At 38.0% G+C, this 11,212-nt stretch overlaps 1 long non-coding RNA gene across 1 annotated transcript; it reads right to left on the reverse strand.

Moving 5' to 3' along the window:
- Positions 1 to 1,754: 1,754 nt before the first annotated feature.
- On the reverse strand, positions 1,755 to 5,666 carry LOC137028005 (uncharacterized). Its single transcript, XR_010896143.1, has 3 exons — positions 5,559 to 5,666; positions 3,302 to 4,453; positions 1,755 to 2,887 (listed from the first exon to the last, which is right to left on the reverse strand). It is a non-coding gene; the product is annotated as an uncharacterized lncRNA (long non-coding RNA).
- Positions 5,667 to 11,212: the final 5,546 nt, after the last annotated feature.

The raw sequence follows: 11,212 nt of genomic DNA on the forward strand, positions 1-11,212 counted from the left end.
CACCGGACGCAAGCGGTGCGACGCGATGTATCAAAAGATAATGAACCCATTATAATCTGTGATATTTTCTACACTGGATGCGGCGCTAAAGACAGCTTCAATGCTGGATTTACACAAAGGCTTTTACTGAAAGAAGCAGTTCCCACTTTAAAAGCAGAAGCTGCTGTTTATTGGCTTCAAACTGTAAGTACGTTTTATTGTTTGTACATGTCTTTTAAACGTATAACGTTAGTTCTGTTGCTATTTTTGGTTGCATCAAGGACGTAAACAAAGACCAACGCGTTTTTGCTTCGCTAGCCAGTTAGCTAAATTCTACAAACGCCAACAAACGTCTCTGTTCATAGACAAACAGTTGTTCATGCTATAAATTAAACGCTACCTTTACAAAAATGCTGCTACTTAGTCATGTATTCGGCTACAGTAAAGCTTTAATCAGGATAAAACTGTATATTGAAAGCTAACAAACAGCAGTGACAGCATATCTAAACACTTTGACACAAATACTAAATGAAATACCATGCATAAACGTCCTTTAAAATCCGTGATTGCAGCTTGACCCTCTTCATCTGGGTCTGATTCTGGCTCAATTTGATACAGCAATGTTGTTACCGGTGCTGGTGTTGTAATGATGAGACGTCTGCGGATCTCCACAATATTAGATACTTTAATGAACAAAGGAGGATAACACCAAACACATATAACATAACATTAAGATCAGACAAGGAGTGAAGGGAGTGAGTCCATTATAAAGGGTGTGCTGACGATCAGGAACAGGTGCAGGCAATCCGTGATGAGAAGGAGAAGACGAGGGAAGTGAGTGCAGGTGTGGAGAACAGGAGGATAATGGGAAATGGAGTCCTGGAGACGAGGGAACTGTGACAAATATAGACGCCATTATTTACATTTCCACCGAAGCCCACGTAACCGGTAACAAATGGTAAGGGGCGTGGCGTTTCCGGATGCTTCAGCGAATCACGATGGCTCTGGATACACTGGGCCAGCTAACCAATCAGAGCACATTGCGTATTTCGGAGGGAGTGGCTTCATAGAAGCAGGAAGTCAAACGAGGCGTTCAAATGACAATGGAAACAGGTGTAGGATAAAGGTAAAATATATGAAAAATACGGCTTTTTTAAAAAACGAAGCATTAAGACATGTTAAACTGCGCCCCAAAAACACAATCAAGCCTAGAAAAAAAACACTGAACCACCCCCTTTAAATTGTACTCTGTTCTCTCTCTCTCTCTCTCTTTCTCTCTTTACCAGTTTAATGGTTTTATTCTGATCAAATTTACACTGAACAAAATTATAAATGCAACACTTTTGTTTTTGCCCCCATTTTGATGAGCTGAACTCAAAGATCTAAGACTTTTTCTATGTACACAAAAAAGGCCTATTTCTCTCAAATATTGTTCACAAATCTGTCTAAATCTGTGTTAGTGAGCACTTCTCCTTTGCAGACGTAATCCATCCACCTCACAGGTGTGGCATATCAAGATGCTGATTGGACAGCATGATTACTGCACAGGTGTGTGCCACAATAAAAGGCCACTCTTAAATTTGTAATTTTACTGTATTGGGGGGTCCAGGGGTGTCTGAAAACCAGTCAGTATCTGGTGTGACCACCATTTGCCTCACGCAGTGCAACACATCTCCTTCGCATAGAGTTGATCAGGTTGTTGATTGTGGCCTGTGGGATGTTGGTCCACTCCTCTTCAATGGCTGTGTGAAGTTGCTGGATATCGGCAGGAACTGGAACACGCTGTCGTATACGCTGATCCAGAGCATCCCAAACATGCTCAATGGGCGACATGTCCAGTGAGTATGCTGGCCATGCAAGAACTGGGATGTTTTCAACTTCCAGGAATTGTGTACAGATCCTTGCAACATGAGGTGATGGTCGTGGATGAATGGCACAACAATGTTCCTCAGGATCTCATCACGGTATCTCAGTGCATTCAAAACGCCATCACTAAAATGCACCTGTGTTAGTTGTCCATAACATACACCTGCCCATACCATAACCCCACCGCCACCATGGGCCACTCGATCCACGACATTGACATCAGCAAACCACTCAAACCAGGACGACGAGCTTGCAGATGAGCTTTCCTGAGACAGTTTCTGACAGTTTGTGCAATAATTCTTTGGTTAGGCAAACCGATTGTTGCAGCAGCTGTCTGGGTGGCTGGTCTCAGACATTGTTGTAGTCGAGTCACCAACTGTCAAGTCCGAGTCGAGTCTCGAGTCCCAGTGTTCGAGTCCGAGTCACCAAAGAAGAGTCAGAGTCGAGTCCAAGTCGAGTCACCATTACCAGAGTTCGAGTCCGAGTCGAGTCTCGAGCTCCCAGTGCCTAAAATGTATTAAAGAGGTTCTACATTAAACAAAAATGACACCACTGTCACGATTGCAAAGGGAGTTTATTTACTGATTTGACATATACACTTTGCAACACACTTTGCAACTTTACGACACCATCAAAAGCATGTGTTTACTTCCATTGTTGTGAACTTGTGATTGAGAACTAGCGTAGAAAATTTACAAATTGCATGTTTAATCATGCTGCATTTTCATGTTGCATTTTAAAAGCATCAGATTTGAAAGCATGGTACTGCTCAACCTTGCACGGTGAGGCCTCATCAAAATGCCTCCATGGCTAAATACCCTTTCAATGGGTGCATCGGCGATCAGGTCAAGATATGCAGTCAACTGAGCATGGACAGATGGCTTGTTGTTAGTCGAGGAGGGAGTCTTCCGATAGTGGGAGAACATTTTCAGCTTCTTCTGAGGGGCCTCAGGAGGAGATGCTGGAGCATCACCTAGCCGTGGCCCTGTTGCAGCGGCTGATGATGGTAACTGTTGTTTCTCGCCTTCTGCTTTGATATACTCTGAAACAAAAGGAGGCAGGAGAGGTATGGGTAACACTTTACAATACGGTTCATTAGCTAACATTAGTTAATGTATGAACTAACATGAACTAACAATGAACAATCCATTTGTTTCCGTATTTGCTAATCTTTGTTAACGTTAATAAAAATACAAGTGTTCATTGTAGTTTGTACATTAACTAATATGAACAAGATTTTAATACAGTATTAGTAAATTATGAAATTTACAAAGATTAATAAATGATGTATAAGTGCAGTTCCTTATTAGTTCATGCATGCTGACTAATGAAGTTAACCAATGAACCGTATTGTATAGTGTTACCAAGGTATTTTATAAATATGTTATTAAATAGGCTTACATATTAAATGTTTTTAACTCACTTGTCTGCATAAATAAAAAAAGACATTTCTCACCTTTTATTTGACTCTTTAGTTGCCCTTTAATGCTATTGTCCAGCTGCACATCAGGTTAGCCACTGGAAACCAAATGCTGGGTCCAACACGGATGCTACAAAGTAGGCAATGGTGAAAGGAAATCAGTTCTTTAAGCTGAGCATATTCTCGTTGTGAAAGGATTAGACTTTTGTGCCCCTCTGAGTCCAACACATATGCTAGCATTTGTATGTCAAAATTCACATATGCCTTCACTTGCTTCAAAGTAGAATTCCATCGCGTAGCATTTGCTGTTGGAATTGCTGCATCACCGAAGTTTGCTTCAAAGCAGTCTTTAAACGAGGTGCCACTGTGGAGGAGGTTGGCTGCACGGGACAGCTTGGATAGGGTGCCTGACAGCCCACTGGCTTCTTTCAAACCATCTTTTATGACCAACTGCAGCGAATGTGTGAAGCACGACAGTCTCTGCATCTTACAGTTTTCATCCAAAGTAGCATTGACTGCCTCTTGATCTTCTGGTGTCAGATCTTGCCAGATTTCATCCTCCGGCTCTGGCTCAGCCTCATCTTCCTCTGGCAGAAATCTGGCCTGGAATGCTTTCCTCATATTGGACGCATTATAAGTGATGACAGTTGATCTTATTCTTAATCAGATACTCTTCAGCACAGCATTCGAACATCATTGCAGTCTTTTCTCCGGTGTGTTTGCCATGGACTCTTTCACAGGTAAGAAGATATGACTTCAGGCTTAGTACATGGTTTACCTCAGTCACTGTGTGTGCTGTCACTCCAAGGAATGACCGCATCTTGCGATCACTCCAAATATCTGTAGTAACCGCAACACTCGATGCTTCAGCCAGCTGGCACTTTATCCATTCCTTTTGAACTTATACCATTCCTGGAATGGTCACAGACGAGATAGTGGATCTTGCTATAGGCCTATACTGAGGGTCCAGGACATGAAGGAAGTGCCTGAAGTCCTCATTGTCAACTATGGAGAGAGGCAAGCAACAGCTAATGATAAGATCTTTCACAAGGGCATCACTTATAGCCTTTTGACGTGGATGTTTGGTGTCATAGATCCCTTGTGGTCCAGCATGGAAAAATTATGTAATAGCACTCTGACCTGAAGCAGCTGGTGTCAAATGTGATGCAACGGAGGTATTGTTGGTACCTAGTGGGAGAAATTATATACAATTAAGCCAAATCAAGCAACATTTTTCAGGCACTCTTTCTTGCAGCTAGAAATGTGTATGATATCACTCGAATTGTCTTTGACCTCAGCTAAAATCATTGTTAACTAGCTGTGGCACGATTATACTTATTTAATTGTTTAAATATTTTTTTTATAAGTAACATTAAAGGATTAGTTCACCTCAAAATGAAAATGTCCTAATAATTTACTCACCCTGATGTCATCTAAGATATCCATGTCTTTCTTTCTTCAGTGGAAAAGATTTTAAGTTTTTTGAGGAAACAATAGCAACCAATTGAGTTGGTAGGCATTGAAGTCCATTATATGAAGAAAACATCCTGAAATGTTTTCCTTAAAAAAACTATTTATTTTCCACTTAAGAAAAAAGCCATGGATATTCTGGATGGCATTGGGAGGAGTAAATGATTAGGACATTTTTTGTGTGAACTAATCCTTTAACACTGTATTACAGAAATACACTCAGCGAAAAAAAGAAACGTGCATTTTACAGGGCACTGTATTTTAAAAATACTTAAAACGTAAAAATCAATACGATATGCCAAGAGAGAGAGAGAGAGAGAGAGAGAGAGCGTTTGTGAGTGAGTGACCGAGGGATTTAGCGTGAGTGCGTTTGTATGTGTTCAAGTGAATGTGTGTGTGTGACGGCACGCGACTGGTCAGAAAGCAACGTTTAACGTTAGTCTGACATGTTTCTTGTCCACGACACCACAGGATTTTAGGAGTCAAAATTGCGTCATCCATCTGACACAGTGACCATTGCAACAGACCAAAAAAAAAAAAAAAAAAAGTGTAATCTGACCTATGAATCTGACAGTGACTATCGCAACAGACAAAAAAAAAAATAAAATAAAAAATAATGTAATTCTGACACAGTGACCAGTAAGTTATCAACAGACAAAATAATTGTGTAATCTGAACCAGACATTAGACATCGTCGACGTCTGATGCCAAATTGTCAAACATCGCCCAACCCTAGCTTCTTCTGTTTATTATCATATAAGTTATGCATTAGTCAATAATAGTTTTTTTTAAAAAGCTAACCAATGGAAAGCATTTTACTTACTAAACTGTCTCATATTGCTCATGACAAAGAACAGCAGATGCAGATATCATAACAATATTGATAAACACACAGATCAGCTTCACACGTCCTCCACTCCTGACGATGGTGCCACTGCAGACTGAGGAACACGCTCGAATGACGCGGAGTAAAAAAAGATGGATAGGACCCAAAGCCTGCCGCTGTTTTAATATGAGGTTTAAAGGGAACTGAGGTGATCATGAATTACAGAGTTAATCAGATTTTTTTTAAAGGGAAGCCCTGGTATTAAGACTTTTATGGCTTAATATAATGTAAATGATGTCTCTTACTGAAATATGTAGAAGAAAACCCATGAAAGATTTACATTATTTAAAACCATTATTTTCTCCTCTTATTTAAGCAGTGCTGACTTACATTGTTTCTTTTGTTGCCCATCAACTGAAAATTGGCATTGTATATTATATTTCCAGTTGTGTCGCAGTAAAAAATGCAACAGGGCAGCGTCAGTAGCTCACCGAGTGCAACCATCTGACGTCATCGAAGTAGAACACACTGGCTGCGTCCGAAAATCGCATACTTCCCTACTATATAGTATGCGAAAAACAGTATGCGAGGCGAGTAGTATGTCCGAATTCATAGTATTCGAAAAACAGTAGGCGAGAAGTACCCGGATGACCTACTGCTTCCGCCCGAATTCTGTGGTAGGCATTCGATGGACGCTGCGCTATCCCGTGATGCCACAGGAGAGAGGATTCTTCATATTCAAAAATGGTGGAAAGCGGCGATATGCAGCTCATTCAAGTCCTTAAGTACCTCAGGGAAAAACGGTGTTTATTGTGGTTAAATTGCACTTGTTTAACATTATGTAAGTAAACGGCTGACTTATTGAAAGTTTAAACAATGTAATGAGATGATTTAAGAGTTGGCTGTAAAAAGATGTTTATTCATTATTACTGACAACACATTAAGCTAATGAACAGGTTGAGATAACGTTACATCCGCTTGTTAACACTGTTTTATTTAACGGAGACGTTCGTTGTTAAGCAATTTAATGAGATTAGAAAACTTAACGGACAGCAACATTCAGGCGGCAGTAGTTTATAGGGCTCACAGTTTGTAGTTTTTATTATCATAGTATTTATTTGTATATATTGTATATAATATTTAGGCCATGTTGTGTATTTCTCTCGCCCTCTCTGTCTATCTACACACTATTTATATATAATGTATTCAAGTTTGTTTATTGATTCATGTCTTTTGTTTCTTGTGTATTTTTATATGCATTCATTTTTAACAATAAATTACTTAATTTTGTTGCTTCAAATCAGCCTCTGTCGTTATATTCACAGATATATTTTTATTCTGAGGTAAAATTTCCTAGCTACATTTATTTAAAAATATTTAAATTTTCGTGCTGTTGTGACGACGCATGACAAGTGACAACATTAACATGGCGGATGTAGTACGTCCGAATTCCATTCATACTACCCATATTCATACTATATAGAACGTACTGTTTTAACGGTCGGGAAGTACGTTCAAATTCAAATGTAGTACCTACTCATGTAGTATGCGATTTCGGACGCAGCCACTGTGCACCTAAAAACAAAATGGCGCTCCCCATTGTCCAAAATATGTCATGGATTTTTTAAATAACGTAAATCTTTCATGGGTTTTCTACATATTTCACTAAGAGACATCAATTACTTTATATTAAGCCATACAAGTCTTAACACCCGGGGTTCCCTTTAAGGGGGGCTGAGTAGAAAAAAGGTCTAGTGACGCCCCTGCATGTGAGAAGTGTCGGTACGCAAGAAAAAGTGAGGGTACACTTGGTTTTAGTTAGCAGCTCGCAAAATGGATGAAAACAAAAGAAATCATCACTTATGCATGATAGACACAATTTTCAGTAAATTATTACTGCATAATTACAACTTGCAGCAAATCCTGTGTTGCATTTGCATCGCAATGCATATATATATTTTTTAATTATTCCTTTTTTTTTTAAATGATTGTGTCATTGACATTAACAGATCAACATGATATGTTCTTCACACATAAAAAAAAAAAAAAGATGACAATAGTGGAAACTTCTCAGAAACAATGTTGCAAGAGCAACTTCTGCTGAAACTGTTCTTATCTGCAGGGTCACAGCATGAGTAAAAGATCTCACAGAGAGTATATTTTTGTCAGACATTTTGTATTCTGTACTTTCCCAGCAGGCACAAGATGTAGACTCCAATGTCGGTTCAGATGTTGCATTTTGCTTGAAAATGAAAATCAGTTGACATCTAAACCCAATAATTGTTTGACATCAATCTCCAATCCAGCGGTCACTGGACGTCAATGTAACATCAGGAAGACATTGGTCAGATGTCAAATGTTGGTTGAAAATAATAATCAGTTTGACATCTTAAACCAGGAGTGTCCAAAGTCGGTCACAGACGGCCACTCTCCTGCAGCGTTTAGCTCCAACTTGCCTCAGCACACCTTCCTGGAAGTTTCTAATATGCCTAGTAGACCTTGTTTAGCTGGTTCAGGTGTGTTTATTGGGGTTGGAGCTAAACTCTACAAGACAGTCACACTCCAGGAACAGGATTGGTAGGAATTTTTGTTGGAATAATCACATTTTTTTTAAAAATGGTTTAATGCATTGCAGTACAGGGTTTCAAACATTTACCATTAATGGAAATATGATTGAAGACCGTTACAACTGACTTCAGCCACAGCCTTAGATGAAATCAGCTGAAGAAAACATTTAATCTCTCAAGATTTCAGCAGACGAGGATTAAACAACTACACAAACAGCATTACCAGCTTCACTAACCAGACTGACTTTATTTTTCTTCAGACATCTACAGAAGTTCTTATTGAGAATTGACAGAGATTTAGATGTTGATGTTTGGTTGAAAATGTTTAATTTGATCAGTGTTTTTAGTTGGGCAGTTTGACTCTTGGCTTTTTGAAAATGAGTTTTTCTCTGGCTGCTGTAATTGTGATTGGTGTGGCAAGAACTGCACAGAGGTGGGTAATCCAGGGGTCAAAGAGTAAAAGTCCTGCCATATTTTTATTCCACCCACTGAAGCATTAATGAGATAAATAAGTGATTAATTGAGTGATGATTGAGCATTATTGAAGACACCTGATGATAACAAGCAGAATCACCAAAGGAGAAAATCACAATTTTTATGTTACCATCATCGAGGTCAGGGTTTGTTTTAGTTGAGCTCTTGACCCTTGACTTTTTAATATTAGATTTTGTTTGGGCAGTTTTAACTGCATTAAAACCAATCAGACAAGCAAAGTTAAAAGATGATCAGGTGTTGGTTATGTTTTTACGTAATCATTATTTGATCTGAATCACTGAACTCATTTAAGGCCCAATCTCTGAGTTAGATTTACATTATTGATTACAGCAGCACTGTGATTCTGCAGCACAAGATCAACTTTATCAATACAATTTTTTTTTTTTTTTTTAGAGTTCTGATTTAAAAAAAAAAAAAAAGAGCTCATTTAAACACACAAACATCAAGAATCATCCTGTGAATCTCGACGGTGGTGGCCATCATAAAGCATGTTGCAGTGCATTCTGGGAGCCACCAATCAAAATTCATCCATGGCTCCCATCATGCATTGCTGCATGAATAAATTATGAGCTGAATTGTCTTAGTAATTTCATTTATTCTTACTATTAAAATTTTGCTGTTTTTCTGTGACTTTTTTGTAGCTTGTTTTCTGATGTTCAGAGTTGATCTGTTGATCAGAATATGTTGCTTGTCACCATTGTTGAGATTCACAGGCTGATACTTGATGTCTGTGTGTGCCTAAAATAATTTTTTTTTTTTTTGTGATAAGGACAACTTTAAAAAAAAAAAAATTTGTATTGTATAAGCTGATCTTCTGTAGAATCACAGTGCTGCTGTAATCAATAACATAAATCTAACTCAGAGATTGAGCTCTAAATGAGTTCAGATCAAATAATGATTATGTAAAAACATAACCAACAACACCTAATTATCTTTTAACTTTGCTTGTTTGGTTAGTTTTAATGCAGTTAAATCTGCCCAAACAAAATCTAATACTAAAAAGTCAAGGGTCAAGAGCTCAACTAAAACAAACCCTGACCTCGATGATGGTAACTTAAAAATTGTGATTTTCTCCTTTGGTGATTCTGCTTGTTATCATCAGGTGTCTTCAATAATGCTCAATCATCACTCAATTAATCACTTAATTATCTCATTAATGCTTCAGTGGGTGGAATAAAAATATGGCAGGACTTTTACTCTTTGACCCCTGGATTACCCACCTCTGGAACTGCATGTGATCACATGATGCTGGTTATGATGATAAAGATATTATCATCATGTAGTGGTCTGAGGAACTGCTCATATTTAAAATCTATTTTTTGATTATATAAATGTCACATTGTTATTTTCACATTATTGATTATAATAATCCGATGATATCTGTCCAGCAGTGTTTTAATGTGAGTGTGCACCAAAAACCTTTAAAGATACACGCAGACAGTGAAGAAACAGAGAATGAATCTTGATAACAGTGATGTGCTTCATGTTGCAATGTATTCTGGCTGCATCAAAAAAACTCATCTGTGGCCCCCAGAATGCATTGCAGCATTAAGCACATCACCATTGTTGGGATTCATATGCTGATTATTGATGTCTGAGTGAGTCTAATAGATGATGGAGTTCAAAATGTTTGGTTTAAAATGTTTGTTTTTTTATCTTTAAAACACTTTTCATATTGTAGAATTACAGGCTTGCTGTACTTAATACAAAATGATAACGTATCAATAGATTAGATTCTAGATGACATGCTTTTGTTGCCATAACAAACAGTTACAGCAGCCAGAGAAGAACTAATGTTAAAAAAGTCATTAAACTGTCCAATGAAACAAACACTGATCACAATACTGGTGACTCAACAATAACTTCTGTAGACGTCTGACAGAAATAAAGTCAATCTGGTTAGTAATAAGTGAATCTGGTAATCCTGGTTGTGGAGTTGTTTAATCCTCCTCTGCTGAGTTTAAAAGTTTTTTTTTGTTTTTTTTTGTTTTTTTGTGCAGCACTTATTCCGATGTTGGATTAGGTCAACGCCTTTTGGACATTACATTGTCAAACTCTGCCTGCTGGGTTATTTTTAGGTAAAACTGTTCCTCATAAAGTGGAAGTTAAATTGTGCAAGTCCTTTCAACCCCACGTGTTTTACAAGAACACTCACACCTTAAGACATGCAAACGCTGATGCACGTTAACCACAAACGTCCAGTAATAAAACACAACCTCATGCACATGCTCTCCACCCAACAGATGAAACTACGTTCCTGATCTAAAAATGAGGCCTTCTGTGGTTTGAGTCTTTTGAATGCAATACTGTAAAATACACCAAACCAACTGTTTGCTGCTAATATCATGAAATTAAATGTGTTCTATCATTCTGCTGTTGTTATTGCATAAGTTTTATGTAAAATTTTTATTTGAATTTACCTCATCAGAATAATAGCCATCATCTTGTTAAATAATGACATGTGATCTGAATGCATTTAAGAGAAAATGATCCTAGAACATAAAACTAGAAAACATCCTGCCAAAAATAAATGAATGACAATGGCACTGACATATTTCAAGATGCAATTACCCATATTTTATGGAACAT

The sequence above is a fragment of the Chanodichthys erythropterus genome, chromosome 10, assembly GCF_024489055.1.
Source record: "Chanodichthys erythropterus isolate Z2021 chromosome 10, ASM2448905v1, whole genome shotgun sequence".
Taxonomy (NCBI): Eukaryota; Metazoa; Chordata; class Actinopteri; order Cypriniformes; family Xenocyprididae; genus Chanodichthys; species Chanodichthys erythropterus.